The sequence below is a fragment of the Eschrichtius robustus genome, chromosome 9 (genome assembly GCF_028021215.1).
Source record: "Eschrichtius robustus isolate mEscRob2 chromosome 9, mEscRob2.pri, whole genome shotgun sequence".
NCBI lineage: Eukaryota > Metazoa > Chordata > Mammalia > Artiodactyla > Eschrichtiidae > Eschrichtius > Eschrichtius robustus.
The window spans coordinates 1897372-1918373 of record NC_090832.1 but is presented as its reverse complement, the minus strand read 5'-3'; the positions used below and the strand labels follow the sequence as shown (position 1 = coordinate 1918373).

Here is a 21002-nt window from a genome sequence, read left to right as displayed (position 1 = left end):
TGATGTTCTTTTATGGTTTACTTTTGAAGTATATTCTTGAAAATGTTGTTAGACATCAAGGAGTTAATGCATTTGCTTTTTTTCTATTATGGAAATTATGTGCTTATTTTAGAATATTTGGAAGCGCTTGAAGTATACATGTATATTTAGTTGCATTTGGTTATTAATTATTTGCATTTTAACCAGTACTGAATCATGTTATGTTATTAATCACGTTATTTAGATTATCTAATCAGCCAGGTCTGTCAGGAATCCAGTTTTTAAAAGCTTCGTAGGTTATTCTGATAACAGTTATAATAATACTTAACATTTCGTTAATGTATAGTGTCTATACACATGACATTAGTGTAAATGCTTTGCATGTATTATCTCTTTTAGTTTTTATAGCAATCCTGTGAGGTGTGGGTACTTTTGCTAGTCTCATTTTGGGTGAAGAAACCAAGGCACAGGAAGATCAAATGACTTGCTCAAGGGTATAGAACTGGTAAGCTGGGAGCGGTGATCGGAACCCAGGTAGTCTGGCTCTAGAGCCTTCCCGTAACCACGATGAGAATTTGGAGAGTTAAGATCACTGCAATTTAGAAACAGAACAATTTAGAGCTTAATTTTAAGGAAGAACCACAGGCATGATACAGTGAATGAAGCCTTATGTGCATACGTATGCATATCTTACATATACATGAGTGTGTGGATTTTCATCTTGACTTTTTAAGGCCCTATTATATCTTTTATCTTTGAGACAGGTGATTCTGTGTTCTGTAGTCAACGTGGTGCAGCCATATTTTATTTCCTAACTGTATGCAGACTGTTGGATACCTTGTATCTTGCACAGTAACCAAGAATTTGGTAGCTTCACTGATAGCTTTCCTGTGCCCGAGGGAAGGAAAGGTAGGCCCTACCTCCCTGAGGTTCTGGGCACTGCTGAGTTCAGACCCTCTAATGGCAGCAGGGCGGTGATTGGAGTCCTGCCGTCTGCCCACACCGGTTTCCTTCGTCCCCTTTCCTCTTGATGAGCCTCCTTCACTGCCTTTCTTCTACACTTTACTCTGGATCCCGGCTGTGGTCCCGGCCCTTTCCTGGTCTGTGCCTCAAATGAAATGACAAGCAAAACTTGTTTGTTCTCGTGACTGCCAGGGCTCAGTTAATTTAACTTCATGAAGTGTTGTTTACATATTACCTAGTAATTTCCCCCCAGGTAACATTGGAGTTTCAACAGAGTCTTCTAGAGCTAATTCCTTGTTGGTTACTGACGATTCTAACTAACATCTACTGAGTAAATATTTGCTGTTCCCAAACTGGAAGGGAGAATTTCAGACAAAAACAGCCGTTTTGGAGAACAGTATAGTGGACCTTCGAGATCATACACACTTACTTCTCTGTCATGAGCCTACGTTTTCTCTTCTTGAAAGAAATAGTAAAGCGTGGAGGAAGTTTCTCGGTGGGAAGTTAAGTGTACTTTTCTTTTATGAGCCAAAGGCTGAGTATTTGATTATGGGAACCACGCGTTAGCATACCCAATTTGTGATGACAGCAAACTAAGTGTACTCACTAATCTAGTGTTACAGGGTGATTAGATGCATGTAACTTCAAGTTGTCACCCATCATATTTTCCTTATTTGTATCAGTTTGATGTTGCATTTGCCTTTAGATTCTTGCGATTCATATTCTAGCACAAAATATAATTTAACTTTAAAGTTATCATTAATTTTTTTTACTGAGTGGCACCTAAACTATTAAATATTACTTGTTTGTGGTTTGCACAGCTTCTGAACAAATTTCCGGTGCTTCAGCAATGTTTCCATTTTATTGGTGTAATGACATTTTTAGACATTTTATCTTTAGTATGTAATTACAAATGCATGTGGTTGGTATCAACAGCTTGATTCTTGAGAAGCATTACAGATTTTACATTAAGTACAATGATAATTCTTGTTTGCTTCTATGAACTTGTGAGCAAAAATTTTGGAAATGGCTATGCACTTACTTCAGGGCCTGAGTGCTGTGAGAAATTGCTTCTGTGGCATATTTGTTTTTGTTTCTTTTTTTAGTGGCTTAGCCCTGTTAAAACTATGGCATTTAAACACTTCTCTTGGGTTTGTCGTAGGCTAATGCAGTATTCATTCATTCAGACTAATATTTATTGAGTGCCTCTATGTTTTAGGCTTTGTTTATAGGGACTGGGCCTACACAAGAGAAAGCTGAAATGCTCTATCTGAGGGAGGGAAGGGAAACAAGACTCCACATAATGGCCCCATTGTGCCCTAAGAAGAAAGCTTAAGCTGTAGCCCGCAGTGCCGACAGCGCCTGGGCCTGAGGTAGAACCCTGGCCCTCCCACGCGGTACCTGTGACCCTCTCTGCCGCCGCATATCCATGGGCGCTCACTCAGTGGTCACCTACTGCGTGCCAGTCACTGCGTAAGTGCTGAGCACGCAAAACTTAGTGGACACCTGATCCTTTTCTCAAGCAGCTCCCATTCTAGTGTGGCAGGTAGACTGAAAGGCATGGCAGTAGTGTGGGGAGTGCTCCGTTGGGATGCTGAGGGGCAGGGGCCTCTTCATAGACTGTTGAGATGGGTCTTGAGATGATGGGGAATTTTCCCTGTGGATCAGGGGAGGGTGTTCCTGGCAAAGAGCGTTACTAGTGCAGCACATACGTGTTCATCTGATACCTGCGGGGCGGCGATCAAGGGAGACACCTGTGTGCCGGTTTGGAGGCGCCAGGGGAGAACCTGGGGGCCGGGGGAGCACCTGGGTGGGGCACAGTAAACAGGTGTGGAGGCCGGGGGAGCACCTGGGGGCCGGGGGAGCATGTGGGCGGGGCACAGTAAACAGGTGTGGAGGCCGGGGGAGCACGTGGGGGCCAGGGGAGCACGTGGGCACCACACCTTTCCTAGAGGGCAGGTTAGCAAAGCTTCGCTGAGTTCATTTTAGGAAATGTTTACTCTGAGTCCTGAGGAATCTGTAGAAAAGGTGGAAAACTTATTTAAAAGTATTCAATCCGGTTGAATCCGTTTTTGCGCCCGTGAACACGCAGGTGCATTGGTGACCTGCAGGCTGGCTTGTTCCTCACTAGTTTCTGCTCCTCCCTGAAAGAGGATCGTAGGGCCTTGCCTTCTTGGCACCAGGCTTGACCACGTGGCTTGCTTTGGCCAGTGACATGCCACTCTGAGCAGCGGCTTTAGGTCCCAAATCCATGCTTCTGTTACTGCTCTTCCCTTCTCCTTGAATTAGTGTGTCCCAGGCTGGGGCTGATGAAGAAGGCTGGAGCAGAGTGATCATGAGAGAGAGAAATGAAACTTCGGAGTTGTGGCCACTGAGCTTTTGGGTTCATTTGTTTTTGCAGCATGGCCTAGTGTGTGTCTGTGTGTGTCTGGACGTATGAGTGTGCCCGCTGGCCTGTCTGGGCCAAGGTGCCAGCTGCTGGCTGTGGAGCTGCAGGTGTTAACAGGGCTGGTTTCTTCACGGGCCTTGTAAGCCAAGGTGAGAACGTTGCAGATGAAAGAAGGCGATGAAGTTTGCAGTTGAGCGCGCCTGGCCTCGCTGGCGGCGGAGTCTACGGGGCAAGGGGAGAGCGGGCCTGGAGGCAGGAGGCTGACAGGGTTTATGGCAGGTGTGTGTGTGGAATCAAGGCCACGGTTCACGTGGAAGGAGAGGACGAAACTTGAGGAGGTACAGTTGGGACTTGGAGAGTGGCAAGGAGATTAAGAGAAAAAGGCGTCCGGGATCATCCCAGGTTTGTACTTGGCTACTGGGTAGGTGGTGGTACCCTTAGCCAGAGTTAAAAAAAAAATACAAGTGGTAGATTAGATGTGGGTGGGGAAAGAAAAAGTTGTCTTTGAGATGTATTGAGTTTGAGGTGCTTATGAATGTCCAGGTAGAAGTTTCCTACATAGACAGCTAAGAGGAAGGGGATGGAGGAGAAGGGTGTGGGTGGAAGGTAGCCAAGGCTGGGCAAGCCTCAGGAGAGAAAGGACCTAGGACAGAAAGCTTGAGAACCAAACTCCCTGAGGTCGAGCATACGGAAAGCTGGAGGCCATCCAAGTCCAGTACAGGAGAAGAGCATATTGCTGTCCAGCCCAGGGGGAAGGTTTGGAGCGAAGGTGTCTCGTGCTGAGCTTTCTGTTCTGTGATCTGCCGCCTTGTAACTCATCTCATCCCTGCCTTCTTGCTTCCGGTCCTCCTAGCCTGCTGAACTGCTTTTCTCGAGGTAGCCTTGGTTTCCTAACTGCCAAAACCAGTTGCCCATTGTGGGACCACAGAAGAATTTATTTGCCCCCCGCTTTTTCTTTGTAATGGTATTTGTGCATTTCCACCTTCCCTGGTTTCCCTTGGGTGACTCCATTTGGCTCTTCTTCCTTGGTGTTGTAAGTATTTTAACGTTGGACTCTCTCCTCTACTTTTTTTTTTTAAACATGTACAAACATCTCTTTTTTAAATACATTTATTTAATTTATTTATTTATTTTATTTATTTTTGGCTGCGTTGGGTCTTCATTGCTGTGCGCGGGCTTTCTCTAGTTGCGGCGAGCGGGAGCTACTCTTCGTTGCGGTGCGCGGGCTTCTCATGGCGGTGGCTTCTCTTGTTGCGGAGCACGGGCTCTAGGCGCGCGGGCTCAGTAGTTGTGTCGCGCGGGCTCTAGAGCACAGCCTCAGTAGTTGTGGTGCACGGGCTTAGCTGCCCCGCGGCACGTGGGATCTTCCCGGACCAGGGCTTGAACCCTTGTCCCCTGCATTGGCAGGCGGATTCTCAACCACTGCGCCACCAGGGAAGCCCTCCTTATTTCTTTAATTCAGAAAAGACCTGTAATTAAGTATGGGATCACTATCCTGAGATCTAGCGGGCAGATTGGTGTCGGCCGGAGCTGACACAGCACACTTAAGACATCGACTGTAGGCGGCGCGCTCACGTAGGTACTGGCACATGTTGCTGGTGTTGCTGGGTCATGGGAACCGCGGGGGGGTGGTTCGTGGGAGGGCTGGTGTCCTGGTGGCCGCTTCCCCTGTGCCGTCTTCTCTCCTCCTCTCCTGCGCCACGAGTGTTTCAGAGTTGCTGTGGGGTCTCTGCAAGAAGACAGGGGCCTAGCGTGATTTTACTCTAGGAATTAAGGAATTCCTAAAACATGTGTAGCTCATTGCAGAGACTAACGACTTGACAGCACATCGTAAGAAATAATAGATTCTTTCCGGGAAAATGCCGCTGCTTTTCACCTAGAGCTGTGATCTCTAGTTAGAACCTTCTGTGGTTACATTTGTGTTGACGGTTCAGTGTCTGACTGGCCCCAGGAGCAGAACCTCCTTGGGATAATGGCTGTTGAAGAATTAAAATTAAGTACGACTTTTTAGGTGAGTAGTAACGGACTTATTTTTACTCGAAAGGAAGCTATAGACACCTTTATAACACCTGTATAAAATTCTCTTAATTTTTGACAGCTTTGTGATTAATATTCCACGTGCTAGTCATACTATTCACGCTCTGCAATACAATGTTTCAGTAATGTTCCTGTGAACATTTTGCAGACATCTCTTTCTGTAGTTGTATTTCTATAAAATAGATTTCCAAAAGCAGAATTTACATCAAAGGGCTGTACACACAGAACATTTTGATAGACTTTGTCAAATTCTTACCTTAAAAGGCTGTTGCAGTTCATACCCCTGTGGTTGTGGGTATGACCCTTTACCTAATGCTGTATATTGGGGACCAATCTTTTTTCAATCTGACAGTTGAAAGGTCATCAGTTTCAAACTTCACATTTCCTTGTTCATGGTTCAGGTGGAGCTTCTTTCACGAATTCTCTGGCCATTATACTTTTTAGGTGAAGTATCCCTTTTTCTGTTGGGCTATTTGTTTTAATCTTTTCAGTTTGTACAAATGCATATTGATGTTTTATCCTGTATTTAAAAAATTTTTTTTCTACTTAGTCATTTTGGTCTTCTAATTTTATATCCATAAGTGAATGTATTTTATTGGCTCATTTCTTTCTTCGTTTTTATGTACTTGAAAAGTAGCTAAAAGATCAAGGGAGCACCTGTTTTTAAAATTGTAGCTATCTTAGCTTGAGTTACAGCTGAGAGCTTCTATCTCTTTCCTTTTACATTTAGTAATTACCATATTTTGTAAGCATGTGGACAGTCTTTTTTTCTTAGATCAGGCTCAAATCTATTAAACTCTCCACCACCAGACTTTATAGTATCAGAAGGAGGCTTGCACATAGATAGGTTTGTTTCTAAGGTCTTTAAATGTTTAACTAGTTTGGAGTTTTGCTTTATATCCCTAGTTTTCAATATAACTATAAAAATGCTAAATTAATTTTACTTTAATGATTTTATTTATTTCTGCACTGAGAAGATTCTCAGAATGAACTTTAGGGGTATGTTTTTCCTTTTTAGCAGTAAATGAACTTAAACAAAACCTTTTCCAAAAACCAGAGTATGAACTTTAGAAGTTCAAAACTAAGTCATGAGCTTTGCAGAAATTAGCTTTATTGTTAGTTGTAAATAGTTAAGGTTATCTGACTACTTAAAACTTGCTTCTAATTGATTTGATTTGTTTTAGTGATATGGTGTGTATTTTTTTCAATTTATGTTATTTATATAAACATCACAGTAAAGAAATTAATGTTAAAAAATGATGATTAGCATTTAAAAAAAAAACAGTGGTTTTGTTTCCTGGTGTTACCTTTTAGAATCTTCTATGTGATTTGGGGGAGAGGTAGCGTATTGGATACCTAGTAAATGGCATTTTCAGGGGAATCACTCATTGTAAAAGTCATCATTAGAACTGCGGGCGCGTGTGTGTGTGTGTACCAAATGTTGTTTAACTCTGCCGACCGATTCTGCGTTGTTACCACAATCAGTAATTATATGATTATTTTGCCGGTTTGGTAATTTGGTTGATGTGACCAGCCACCTATAAAAGAAGAAAACCGTGAAGTACAGCTGTACTTTGCTATCAATTTAAATTGTCTGATTTTAAAGATGAAAGTTAAATTTTAGAACTTTGTCATTGCTTTTCACCCTAAGTTGCTCAACCCTCGACTTCACCCAAACCAGTGACCTTCAAACCGCCGGATCCGTCACCACCTCGCGCCCCTCCGACCTCCCACCCTCCCCCCGCCCCCCCGCCGCCCGACTCCATCTGCACTTGGCCTCCGGGTCTGGTCAGCTCTCCTTTGCCGCGGGGAGGAGCGCCCAGGTCTGGCTGTGACCCCCCCCCCCCCCCCCCCCCCCCCCGCTCTGCTCCACAGGAGCTCTTTCCTTCTCAGGGCTTCAGGTGCCGGCACGGCCCAGTTTATATCTGCAGGTGTGGTCACTGCCCTGAAGGGACGTGTCCGGCCCCAGTGCTGACTCCCCACTCCGCGCACACCTGCATCCCCTGCGGCCTCCCCGCCTGAGCGCCAGCTCCAGCACCTCCAGCACCAGCTGGCCCTCCGCTTGGCTCGCTCCTCGCGCCCCAGCCTTACCCCCGTTCCGGCTCGCAGACCTCCCGTTCCATCAGGCCGCGCAGAACCTCGCAGCTGTGCCTTCCAGGCGTCTCCACCGTCCCGCCCGTCCTCGGCGTCCCCGCTGCCTGCTGCGGGCCCCGTCCAGGCGGGCCTCCTCTCTCACCTGGGTTGCTCCAGTAACCTCTTGCCTTTTTTTTTTTCCCTCCCATTGCTACGTTTGCCCCCCTCACAGTCTGTTTCCCATGCAGAGATACACTTCTAAACCTTAAGTTAATAATATAGTTTTCTGTTCAGGCTCTCAGGTGGCTTTGCTGTTACTCAGAGTGTACCTCAGCCTCCAAAGCCCAGCACGATGCTGTTTTCTGAGAAGGTCTAATGCTGTATTTTCCCGTCTCATTCTGCTCTAGCCGCAGTCGTCTCGCTGTTGCTCAGATGTGCCCAACAGGCTTCTGCTTGGGGTCTTGCTCTTGTTCCCTCTGCTGGGAACGTTCCCTCCCTACAGCTCAGGTTTTGTTCAAGCCCCCCTTCCACTTACATCCCCCAGTGACTTTTGGTCCCTCTGCCTTACTTAATTCTTGTATCACCATCTGTCATTGTTGTGATCTCCTCCTGTTCAATTCTAAGTTCCGTGAGAACAGAGACAGTTTTGTTCGTTATTCTTCCCCCATTGCCTAGAGTTAGGGAGAAGAAGAGGAGGAGGGGGTGATGATGGTGATGATTTAACTGGAGATAAAAATGTTCTACCCCCTAGGCTTAAGGTCTGTTCTGAGTCTTTTTTGGTCACTAAATTAGTTTTCATTTCTTTTTGAAACGTTTATTATAGATTGTTATTCCCGTGTTACTGAATATTTACATTTTTAATATGCGTAAAAACATTACCGTGAAGTGAGCTTTACCTTTGAACTGGTTGGTGTCCCAGCTTTGGAAATCTGACCTGTGGTGATGGTTTTTATTTTGTCCTCCCTTCTGGACAGTCCCTTCCCTTTTCTTCCTTTCTATTCCTTGAGAATTATCACTGGAAAATTGTAGGGAACCCTTGTCCTGAAGAGCTCTGGCTAGGAGACTCATGGTTCTACCACAGTTGGCATCCTGGGGGGTCCTCTGTCGTGGGGGGTAGCGCTCTGGGGGGTCACGCGCTCCTCCCGGCCCATCTCCTGTATGAGTGACTGTCACGGCCACGCCTCTGACATATTACACGCCGAGCAGTGGTTTAGATGCACAGCCAATCTGTTCCTCCGTTTAATTCCCAAATCAACAAGGGATGTATTATTATTATTACCTCCGTCTCTTCCAGTTGAACGAGGCTCAGAAAATTCAAGGACTTAGTAGTTATAGTTCCTTCTCCCTTTCGGCCTCCAGGGATAACTACTGACCTGAGGACCGGAGAGAGTCGTTGGTGTGTTTGAACTGTTGTGTAGTATTCCTCTGTCCCTTGTCTCTGCTCCTGTCTAGGGACGATCAGGTTGTTCATAGCTGTCCGTGTTACAAAGGAGGATTTACAGAACCCCCTTGTCCGTGTTTCCTTCTGTGCTAATGACAGTGTTTAGGAGGATATCTAGAGGTGTAATTTCCCGGTCAGAGGCCATACACAGTTTCTAATTTACCAGGTTCTGCCAGATTGGTCTTTGAGATGGTTATACCAGTTTACATTCCAGACCTCAGAATTTCTCACGTCCTCAACATATTCAGATGTTTTTTGTAAGCTGGAATGTATGAAATAATAATTATTACTTACATTAACCTGATTTCAGTGAGTGAACATGTTTTTCTTATGTCTGTGGTCATTCTGATTTTCTCTTTGAATTACCTATTTATATATATTTTGTTCTTTTTCAGTGAGCTGTTTGTATTTTTCCACTTGACTTGTAGGAAATCTTTATAAATTCTGAATAGTAATCTTTTGTACATTATATATTTTGCAAACATATTTTTGTTTATAGTTTTTTAGTTTTTACAATGTCTTATCACGTAGACGTAAAAACTTTAAAATGTAGTTGGGTTCATCAGTCTTTTCCTTAAACTTCCGTTAGGCCTTTTCCCTCTTGTTTGATGAATATGCTCTAAGTTCTATTCTGAACGTTTTACAGTTTAACTTTGTACATTCAGGTATTTCGTCTAACTAGAATTTCTTTGCAATACGGGACTCCCCCGACCCTCCACCCCCATTATAGCCCAGTGCTTCAGTGCTGGCGTTTCTGGCCTTCCCTTTTGGACTTCTCTTTTATAGACTCAGTGTGTGTCAGAAAATGCTGACACATTTGTGTCATCTGTCGTGCAGTGGGATGCTTACCGATTGTTTAGTCTGCATGTGGCTGGAAGTGGGCAGGGTTACAACCTTCTTTTATACGACAAGGTCAGAGATAGCTTCACATGGTGGTTAGAAGTACGGCCTCTTGTTTGAGATTTTCCTGAGTAAGAATTCTGACCCGTTGGTATTAGCTGTGTGATCATGGTCAAGTGCCTTAGTTTTTCTAAGGCTCAGATGAGGATCTGTAAGACAGGAAGATAATGGCACCCACCTCATAGGGTTGCTGTTAGAATTGAAGTAGATGATGTAAAGAAAGCACTTAGTTCAAGGTAGCTAACTTTACTTCTGAACCAAGGAGACTCTTTCAGGGTGCATACCTACGTGTGTCAGGTGCTCTTCTATTTGTATTGTTCTATCATCATTATTATTTGGAGTTTTCTTCCTTTCCATGTTTTGCTTTCTTTGCTCCAGCAGACCATCCTCCTTGTTCATCTCAGGACAGAAACTCAGATCTGTTTGCTTAGCCTTAATATCGGTTGAGGTTGTTTGTGGGGCCCCATTGTATGTTTTAGGTTGATTCTGTACTCCATATTTTAGATTGGAAAGAATTCTTATTTGTTACTGTTTCTGATTTTGTCTAGAAATGGTAATATCTTCTTCAAAAGGGATAGTATAACTTTATATATAAAAATAGAATCAGTGGTTTTTGAGGCTTTCATTTCACAGAAGCTGACACTTTTTTTTCACATCTGTATCTTTGTCTTTGAGTTCATGCCTACAACATAGTCCATTAATTATCTAAAGAATTTATTCCAGAATGTACTTGTTTTTAGTATATTCATATATGGGTTATAGTTAAATATCCCACGTATTTGGAATATTTATTTTCGTTGTGGACAGTTCTGGAATAGAAGTTGAAAGTGTTATTTTGGTGAGCAGAATGAGAATCGACTTCAGTGATTGCTTCTTTTCATGAAAATTCTCATTTGCAATTATGTTAAGAAAACTCCTCAGTTGAACAGTGAGCTATTTTCATCACTGTCACTTTGCCCTTCTGAGTTCCTTTGCTAGATTAGTGCTGTTAAAAGTCCTCCTAGTCTCTGCCTTCAACAGGAGTTCAGAGATTGGTTCAAGATGGCGGAGTAGAAGGACGTGCCCTCACTCCCTCTTGAGAGAGCACCAGAATCACAACTAACTGCTGAGCAGTCATTGACAGGAAGACACTGGAATTCACCAAAAAAGATACCCCGCATCCAAAGACAAAGGAGAAGCCACAATGAGGCGGTAGGAGGGGCGCAATCACAATAAAATCAAATCCCGTAACTGCTGGGTGGGTGACTCACAAACTGGAGAACACTTACACCACAGAAGTCCACCCACTGGAGTGAACGTTCTGGCCCCACGTCAGGCTTCCCAACCTGGGGGTCTGGCAACAGGAGGAGGAATTCCTAGAGAATCACACTTTGAAAGCTAGCGGGATTTGACTGCAGGACTTCGACAGGACTGGGGGAAACAGAGACTCCACTCTTGGAGGGCACACACAAAGGAGTGTGTGCATCGGGACCCAGGGGAAGGAGCAGTGACCCCAGGGGAGACTGAACCAGACCTACCTGCTAGCGTTGGAGGGTCTCCTGTAGAGGTGGGGGGTGGCTGTGTCTCACTGTGAGGACAAGGACACTGGCAGCACAAGTTCTGGGGAGTACTCCTTGGCGTGAGCCCTCCCAGAGTCCGCCATTAGGCCCAACAAAGAGCCCAGGTAGGCTCCAGTGTTGGGTCGCCTTAGGGCAAACAATCAACAGGGAGGGAACCCAGCCCCACCCATCAGCAGCAGACAAGCAGATTAAAGTTTTACTGAGCTCTGCCCACCAGAGCAACACCCAGCTCTACCCACCACCAGTCCCTCCCTTCAGGAAACTTGCACAAGCCTCTTAGATAGCCTCATCTACCAGAGGGCAGACAGCAGAAGCAAGAAGAACTACAATCCTGCAGCCTGTGGAACTAAAACCACATTCACAGGAAGACAGACGAGATGAAAAGGCAGAGGGCTATGTACCAGATGTAGGAACAAGATAAAACCCCAGAAAAACAACTAAATGAACTGGAGATAGGCAACCTTCCAGAAAAAGAATTCAGAATGATGATAATGAAGATGATCCAGGACCTCAGAAAAAGAACGGAGGCAAAGATCGAGAAGATGCAAGAAATGTTTAACAAAGACCTAGAAGAATTAAAGAACAAACAAGAGATGAAATAACAGTAACTGAAATGAAAAATACACTAGAAAGAATCAATAGCAGAATAACTGAGGCAGATGAACGGATAAGTGACCTGGAAGACAGAATGGTGGAATTCACTGCTGCAGAACAGAATAAAGAAAAAAGAATGAAAAGAAATGAAGACAGCCTAAGAGACCTCTGGGACAACATTGAACGCAACAGCGTTCGCATTACAGGGGTCCCAGAAGGAGAAGGGAGAGAAAGGACCCGAGAAAATATTTGAAGAGATGATAGTCGAAAACTTCCCTAACATGGGAAAGGAAATAGCCCCCCAAGTCCTGGAAGCGCAGCGAGTCCCATACAGGATAAACCCAAGGAGAAACACGCCAAGACACATAGTAATCAAATTATCAAAAATTAAACACAAAAATTATTGAAAGCAGCAAGGGAAAAACAACAAATAACATACAAGGGAACTCCCATAAGGTTAACAGCTGATTTCTCGGCAGAAACTCTACAAGCCAGAAGGGAGTGGCATGACATATTTAAAGTGATGAAAGGGAAGAACCTACAACCAAGATTACTCTACCCGGCAAGGATCTCATTCAGATTCGATGGAGAAATCAAAAGCTTTACAGACAAGCAAAAGCTAAGAGAATTCATCACCACCAAACCGGCTCTACAACAAATGCTAAAGGAACTTCTCTAAGTGGAAAACACAAGAGAAGAAAAGGACCTACAAAAACAAATCCAAAATAATTAAGAAAATGGTAACAGGAACATACATATCGATAGTTACCTTAAACGTGAATGGATTAAATGCTCCAACCAAAAGACACAGGCTCGCTGAATGGATACAAAAACAAGACCCATATATATGCTGTCTACAAGACACGCACTTCAGATCTAGGGACACATACAGACTGAAAGTGAGGGGATGGAAGAAGATATCCCATGCAAATGGAAATCAAAAGAAAGCTGGAGTAGCAATACTCATATCAGATAAAATAGACTTTAAAATAAAGAATGTTACAAGAGACAAGGGAAGGACACTACATTATGATCAAGGGATCAATCCAAGAAGAAGATATAACAATTATAAATATATATGCACCGAACATAGGAGCACCTCAATACATAAGGCAACTGCTAACAGCTCTAAAAGAGCAAATCAACAGTAACACAATAATAGTGGGGGACTTTAACACCTCACACCAATGGGCAGATCATCCAAACAGAAAACTAATAAGGAAACACAAGCTTTAAATGGCACAGCAGACCAGATAGATTTAATTGATATTTATAGGACATTCCATCCAAAAACAGCAGACTACATTTTCTTCTCAAGTGCACATGGAACATTCTCCAGGATAGATCACATCTTGGGTCACAAATCAAGTAAGCGTCAGTAAATTTAAGAAGATTGAAATCATTTCAAGCATCTTTTCTGACCACAACGCTATGAGATTAGAAATCAATTACAGGGAAAAAAACATAAAAAACACAAACACATGGAGGCTAAACAATACGTTACTAAATAACCAAGAGATCACTGAAGAAATCAAAGAGGAAGTCAAAAAATATCTAGAGACGATGACAATGAAAACACAATGATCCAAAACCTATGGGACGCAGCAAAAGCAGTTCTAAGAGAGAAGTTTATAGCAATACAATCCTACCTCAAGAAACAACAAACATCTCAAACAATTTAACCTTACACCTAAAGGAACTAGAGAAAGAAGAACAAACAAAACCCAAAGTTAGTAGAAGGAAAGAAATCATGAAGATCAGAGCAGAAATCAGTGAAATAGAAGCAAAGAGAACAGTAGCAAAGATCAATAAGACTAAAAGCTGGTTCTTTGAGAAGATAAACAAAATTGATAAAGCATTAGCCAGACTCATCAAGAAAAACAGGGAGAGGACTCAAATCAGTAAAATTAGAAATGAAAAAGGAGAAGTTACAACAGACACTGCAGAAATAGAAAGCATCCTAAGAGACTGCTACAAGCAACTCTATGCCAATAAGATGGACAACCTGGAAGAAATGGACAAATTCTTAGAAAGGTATAACCTTCTGAGACTGAACCAGGAAGAAATGGAAAATATGAACAGACCAATCGCAAGTAATGAACTTGAAACTGTGATTAAAAATCTTCCAACAAACAAAAGTCCAGGACCAGATGGCTTCACAGGTGAATTCTATCAAACGTTTAGAGAAGAGCTAACACCCATCCTTCTCAAACTCTTCCAAAAAATTGCAGAGGAAGGAACACTCCCAAACTCATTCTGTGAGGCCACCATCACCCTGATACCAAAACCAGACAAAGATACTACAAAAAAAGAAAATTACAGACCAATATCACTCATGAATATAGAAGCAAAAATTCTCAACAAAATACTAGCAAACAGAATCCAACAACACATTAAGAGGATCATACACCATGATCAAGTGGGATTTATCCCAGGGATGCAAGATTCTTCAATATACACAAATCAATCAATGTGATACACCATATTAACAAATTGAAGAAGAAAAACCATATGATCATCTCAATAGATGCAGAAAAAGCTTTTGACAAAATTCAACACCCCATTTATGATAAAAACTCTCCAGACAGTGGACATAGAGGGAACCTACCTCAACATAATAAAGGCCATATATGACAAACCACAGCAAACTTCCTTCTCAGTGGTGAAAAGCTGAATGCATTTCCTCTGAGATCAAGAACAAGACAAGGATGTCCACTTTCACCACTATTATCCAACATAGTTTTGGAAGTCCTAGCCACGGCAATCAGAGAAGAAAAAGAAAGAAGAGGAATACAAATTGGAAGAGAAGAAGTAAAACTGTCACCGTTTGCAGATGACATGATACTATACATAGAGAATCCTAAAGGTGCCAACCAGAAAACTACTAGAGCTAATCAATGAATTTGGGAAAGTTGCAGGGTACAAAATTAATGCACAGAAATCTCTTGCATTCCTATACACTAATGATGAACAATCTGAAAGAGAAATTAAGGAAACACTCCCATTTACCATTGCAAGAAAAAGAATAGAATACCTAGGAATAAGCCTACCTAGGGAGACAAAAGACCTGTATGCGGAAAACTGTAAGACACTGATGAAAGAAATTAAAGATGATACAAACAGACGGAGAGATATACCATGTTCTTGGATTGGAAGAATCAATATTGCAAAAATGACTATACTACCCAAAGCAATCTACAGATTCAGTGCAATCCCTATCAAATTACCAATGGCATTTTTCACAGAACTAGAACAAGAAATCTTAAAATTTGTATGGAGACACAAAAGACCCCGAATAGCGCTAAAGCAGTCTTGAGGGAAAAAAACGGAGCTGGAGGAATCAGACTCCCTGACTTCAGACTATACTACAAAGCTATAGTAATCAAGACAATATGGTACTGGCACAAAAACAGAAACAGAGATCAATGGAACAAGATAGAAAGCCCAGAGATAAACCCATGCACCTATGGTCAACTAATCTATGACAGAGAAGGCAAGGATATACAATGGAGAAAAGACAGTCTCTTTAATAAGTGGTGCTGGGAAAACTGGACAGCTACATGTAAAAGAATGAAATTAGAACACTCCCTAACACCATACAAAAATAAACTCAAAATGGATTAGAGACTTAAATGTAAGACCGGACACTAAAACTCTTAGAGGAAAACATGGGAAGAACGCTCTATGACATAAATCACAGCAAGATTTTTTTTGATCCACCTCCTAGAGTAATGGAAATAAAAACAAAAGTAAACAAATGGGACCTAATGAAACTTAAAAGCTTTTGCACAGCACGGGAAACTACAAACAAGATGAAAAATGGGCAGAACACCTAAATAGACATTTCTCCAAAGAAGATATACAGATGGCCAAGAAGCACATGAAAAGCTGCTCAACATCACTAATTATTAGAGAAATGCAAATCAAAGCTACAATGAGTATCACCTCACACCAGTTAGAATGGGCATCATCAGAAAATCTACAAACAAGAAATGCTGGAGAGGGTGTGGAGAAAAGGGAACCCTCTTGCACTGTTGGTGGGAATGTAAATTGATACAGCCACTATGGAGAACAGTATGGAGGTTCCTTAAAAAACTAAAAATAGAACTGCCATATGACCCAGCAATCCCACTACTGGGCATATACCCTGAGAAAACCATAATTCAAAAAGACACATGCATCCCAATGTTCACTGCAGCACTATTTACAATAGCCAGGACATGGAAACAATCTAAATGCCCATCGACAGACGAATGGATAAAGAAGATGTGGTACATATATACAATGGAATAATACTCAGCCATGAAGAGGAATGAAATTGGATCATTTGTAGAGACGTGGTTGGATCTAGAGACTGTCATACAGAGTGAAGTAAGTCAGAAAGAGAAAAAAAATATCGTATATTAACGCATATATGTGGAACCTAGAAAAATGGTACAGATGAACTGGTTTGCAGGGCAGAAATAGAGACACAGATGTAGAGAACAAACATACGGACACCAAGGGGGGAAAGTGGTGGTGGTGGGATGAATTGGGAGATTGGGATTGACATACATACACTTATATCTATAAAATGGATAACTAATGAGAACCTGCTGTATAAAAAAAATAAATTAAAAAAAAAAAAAAGTACTCGTAAACAATATGGTTCCTTTCCAAAGTCTCTGCACTGATTTATGCAGGTTACCTTTTTGTTTTTCTCTTGCCGGGTACCAAGCGACATTCCAATCTGCTGTGGTCATTTGATAATGAAGAGTGAAACAGGAAGTACAATCAGGAGGTACTGGTTGGCACCAAATATGCAGTTCAGGATCCCTCCTCATAGCAGGGGAGAGAATGTCAGACACTTGTACCAAAACAAAGTCTTTTGTTTTCTTTATAAATCCCAACTAGAAGGCAGTAATGTTCATGTCACTGCTTTTGCACCCTCTATCCAAAAATTATTTTGTTTCTAATTTGTGCTTTCTACCTTGTTCCAACCCCCTTTCAAGTGTCTTATATAAGATATGGAAGGACTCAAAAAACTGCCTGTGTTTCAAAATGTATTGTTTACTAATGCAGCATATACTACAGTAGAGATTTGAAGATATTTTTAATTTACGTAAGTTGCTTGAGGGTTTTTTTTTTAATCAAAATAGGTTGAGTACTGTGAATTCAATTTTTAGTATGTTAAAAAGATTCAAATGGAAGCATTTTGATTATAGGAAGCTTCTTTGAATCAGTTGTCATAGTTTGAGTATTTACTTTGATATGAAAGTTACTGTAAGTACAGTAAATGATAGTCTACCAGTTTCTGTATATAATTTGTATAGTGCATTACCCTTGTTCAGATTTAGAAACTTCTTTTTAATATTTCACATACTTAAGACTCAGTGCAGGTATAAGAAGCAGGTTTTAAAAGAGAATTTCCTCATTTATCTTTCTGGATTTTCTTTTGGGTATTATAATATTGAGGTTGAGTTCAGGAACGTGGTTAATCCAGATTTCTTTGGATTTTTTCCCAGAGTCTCTTTTTATGAAAACAGGTTTGTATTTAATACTATTTAGTTTGTACTTATAACTTATTTTCATGTTTTTAATAGGAAGAATTTCAAACATAGATACAACTCACTTATATCCACCCCCCAGACTTCAGAATTTTCAAAATTTTGTCATTCTTAGTTCATTATTTTATGTTGTTGTTTTTAGCTGAAGTGTTTTAAAGCAAATCCTAAAAACTAACATTATTTCTCTTCTACTTCAGTGTACATCTCAAAAAAATTTAACTATAAATACAGTAGTCCTATCACCAAAGTTAACCATAATTCCTTATTATCTAATATCTAGCCCATACTCAGATTTCCCTGTCTCCCTCGAAAATGTGTTTTTACAGTTAATTTATTTGAATCAGGATCCAAACAGGGTCCACACGTTATATTTAGTTCTCTTACGTTTCTTTTAATCTAGAGCATTCTAACCCCGCTCCCACCCCCATTTTTATTTCACGTCAGACTTGCTGAGAAAAACTGCTTAATTTTCCTGTAGGACGTCCCTGTTCTGGACTGGCCCTTTCTTTTTTCCAAGGGTGGGCAGTGGAGTGTGACTTGTTTCTGTAGCTTCAAAGCCGGGACGGGATCCAGCAGGGCCTCGTAAGCAGCGCCATGTGTGTCCTGGGCCCCATACTGGTAGCGGAGGAGGAGCTGGGACAGCCTGCGCCTCTGCACCCTCAGTGCCAGGTCCCCTCAGCCTTTCTGTCCTTGGCTTGGCCAGTGCCAGTCTTCGCCTAAATCAAGTAAGGGTTAAAAAATGGTGACTTTGGAATGCTGTCATTTCTTTCACACTTATTGGCTGGAATTCTTTAAAAAACAGAAACACATCTTCCTCCTTTAAGCTGCAGGAAGGCAAAAGGAATTATTAATTCTTTGACTTTAACTGCTTATTATCCGACTTAGGAGTTGGTGCCCTTGTCACCTGCAGTGGTAACAGTGATTGTGGTTTTGTTTGGGTTTTCTCATTTCTCTTTACTGTCATTATAAACTTGAGGATTTTCATGGATTCTGTGTCTCTGTCAGTTGCAGCCATTATTCTTGCTGGTATTCAAATTGTCCAAATTTGGCCAGGTGCACCTTTTGTTTGGCTAGAGGGTTTGTTTTTTGTTTTTTTTTTTTTTTGAGAAGATCCTTGTTTTATGGCATAACAAGGTGTCCCAAACTCATCTTGTCCATTTTGTGACCTATACCTGGATTAAACCATTTCTCCAAGGAACCTGGGTTCATTTTAGTGGAGAATAGTATTTAGAGACGACAATCTAGGTGCTAGAGATGCTTATTTTTACAGCATGTCTTTTGCTTCATGACCGTTTCAGTGGCAAGAGCTAGAAGATACTTTTCTGTGGGGAAAAATAATCCATGAGTTTCTACTGATGTTTCCAGTTCGAATTTGGCCGTACTGGGTTTATATGTAATTACTTTGATTTTTAAAAGTCTCTCTTCTCTTACATTGAAAATTGTGTGTTTGTAACTATATTAACACAGGACTCGTTTGCTTCATTCTATCATGTAGTTATTGTATTAGACATTATGATACTAATATTATTACTAACAATAGGGCTTCTGAATAAAGATTAACATTTTTTCGCAAAATAATTATCCTTAGGATAGAGTCTACTAGGAATGTAAAGTCAAAACACTTTTCTAAGATCACTTGAAAATCAGTCTTTTTTTTCTGTATGGCAGTGTGACCAACTTCATATATAGTTAGACATTAATTTCTGTTTGTTTTAAATTTTTAGTGTTTACTTTTTGTTTAAATTTTAATTTTTATCATTTAAAATAATTAAATGGGTCCAGAGTTGAAGCTATGTAATAAAGTGGATTTAGAAAGGCTTTGCTTCCATCTTTTATTACATTTTGGTTTATCCACTTTAGGGAAGGTTTCTTTCTGCAGATATGATCAGGTTGTGTGTGTGTGTGTGTGTGTATGTGTATGTTTGTGTGTGTGTGTTTCTTGTCCTTTCACATAAAAGATGCATACCATGTATACTGTTTTGTTCCTTGCTTTTTTCACTTAACTGTGTATTTGTGCTCTGTGCCATGTCACAGTGTAAAGAGTTTCCTCATTTCTTGTAGTGGCACCGTTTTATTCCATTGTATGAAGGGACCAGAGTTTATTCAACCAGCATACCTTGCTGCATCATTTCCAAACTTTCGCTGTTATAAATGGTGCTACAATGAATAACTTTGCTAATGTATCTTTGGGATAGATCCACAAAAGTAGAATTGCTGTGTCAAAAGGTACATGTGTATCTCATTTTGCCAAATATTGCCACAGTTCTGCTCCTTGGTGTACCTTGTTTTGCCAGCCCCACAAATAGAGGATGTTGTCAAACTTTCAGATTTTTACCAATTTGATTGAGAAATGGCATCTTATTATCTTATTTTAAAGTATTGAAGTTGTTTTATCATTAATGAGGTGGTTCATCCTTTTTTATATTTGAGTCATATTCACTTCTTTGTGAACTACCTGTTGAGGCTTTTTTTGCCCATTTTAAAATGGGTTATTTTTTTTTTTTCTTCTCAAATTTTAGAGACTTTTTATATATTACATTATATTTCTTTCTGTCATGTAAGTTTGAAATGCTTTTTCCCCAGTGTGTCACTGGTCTTTGGACTTCACTTATTGTGTGCCTTTTTTTTTTTTGCCAAACTCAAGTTGTTGGTTTTTTTTAAAATTTATTTTTATTTTTGGCTGCGTTGGGTCTTTGTTGCTGTGTGCGGGCTTTCTCTAGTTGAGGTGAGCGGGGGCTACTCTTCGTTGCGGTGCGCGGGCTTCTCATTGCGGTGGCTTCTCTTGTGGAGCACGGGCTCTAGGCGCGCGGGCTTCAGTAGTTGTGGCTCGCGGGCTCCAGAGCGCAGGCTCAGTAGTTGTGGCGCACGGGCTTAGTTGCTCCACGGCATGTGGGAATCTTCCTGGACCACAGATCGAACCTGTGTCCCCTGCGTTGGCAGGCGGATTCTTAACTACTGTGCCACCAGGGAAGTCCCATCAAGTTTATTTTTATGTGGACAAGTTTATTAACATTTCTTAAATTGCTTTATGATGACATCTATAATTTTTAACGTGTGGGTTTCCATAAAGATGTTTATTTATTACACAAGTTTTAAAAGCAATGTGTAAACTATTTATACTAACACTGTAGAGATGAACTTAAACTATTCATAGGAATGCTCTCTATGATTATGGTAAGACTGAAAAGGAAGCTGAATCCTGGGCTTGGAAAGCTTTGTAATCCCATTCACAGGAACCAGCGTGGCTCAGTGGATACAGTGATGTCATTTTGTGTGTGTGCCTGAGTGAGAGAGAGAGAGTAGGGCTGCCAGATTTGTAGATCAAGGAAATGCGTTAGTCATGATGTGTCTGGACTTTTATCAAGGAATTCAACAATGTCTTTCATCCTGTTCTTCTGTTTAAGGGCTGGATCTAAGTACAGTGAGAAGAATTAGGAACCAGGTGATTAGTTTTACCCAAAGGCTGTTGTTTAACAGATTAGTGCCGAGCTGGGGAAAGGTTACTGGGTGGACTAATGGGG

The 21002-nt window shown here is 41.4% G+C and overlaps 1 protein-coding gene across 7 annotated transcripts in view; it reads left to right on the top strand.

Moving 5' to 3' along the window:
- AFDN (afadin, adherens junction formation factor) overlaps positions 1 to 21002 on the top strand; it is a 134233-nt gene that overhangs the window by 9824 nt on the left and 103407 nt on the right. The gene's annotated exons all lie outside the window — the stretch shown is intronic.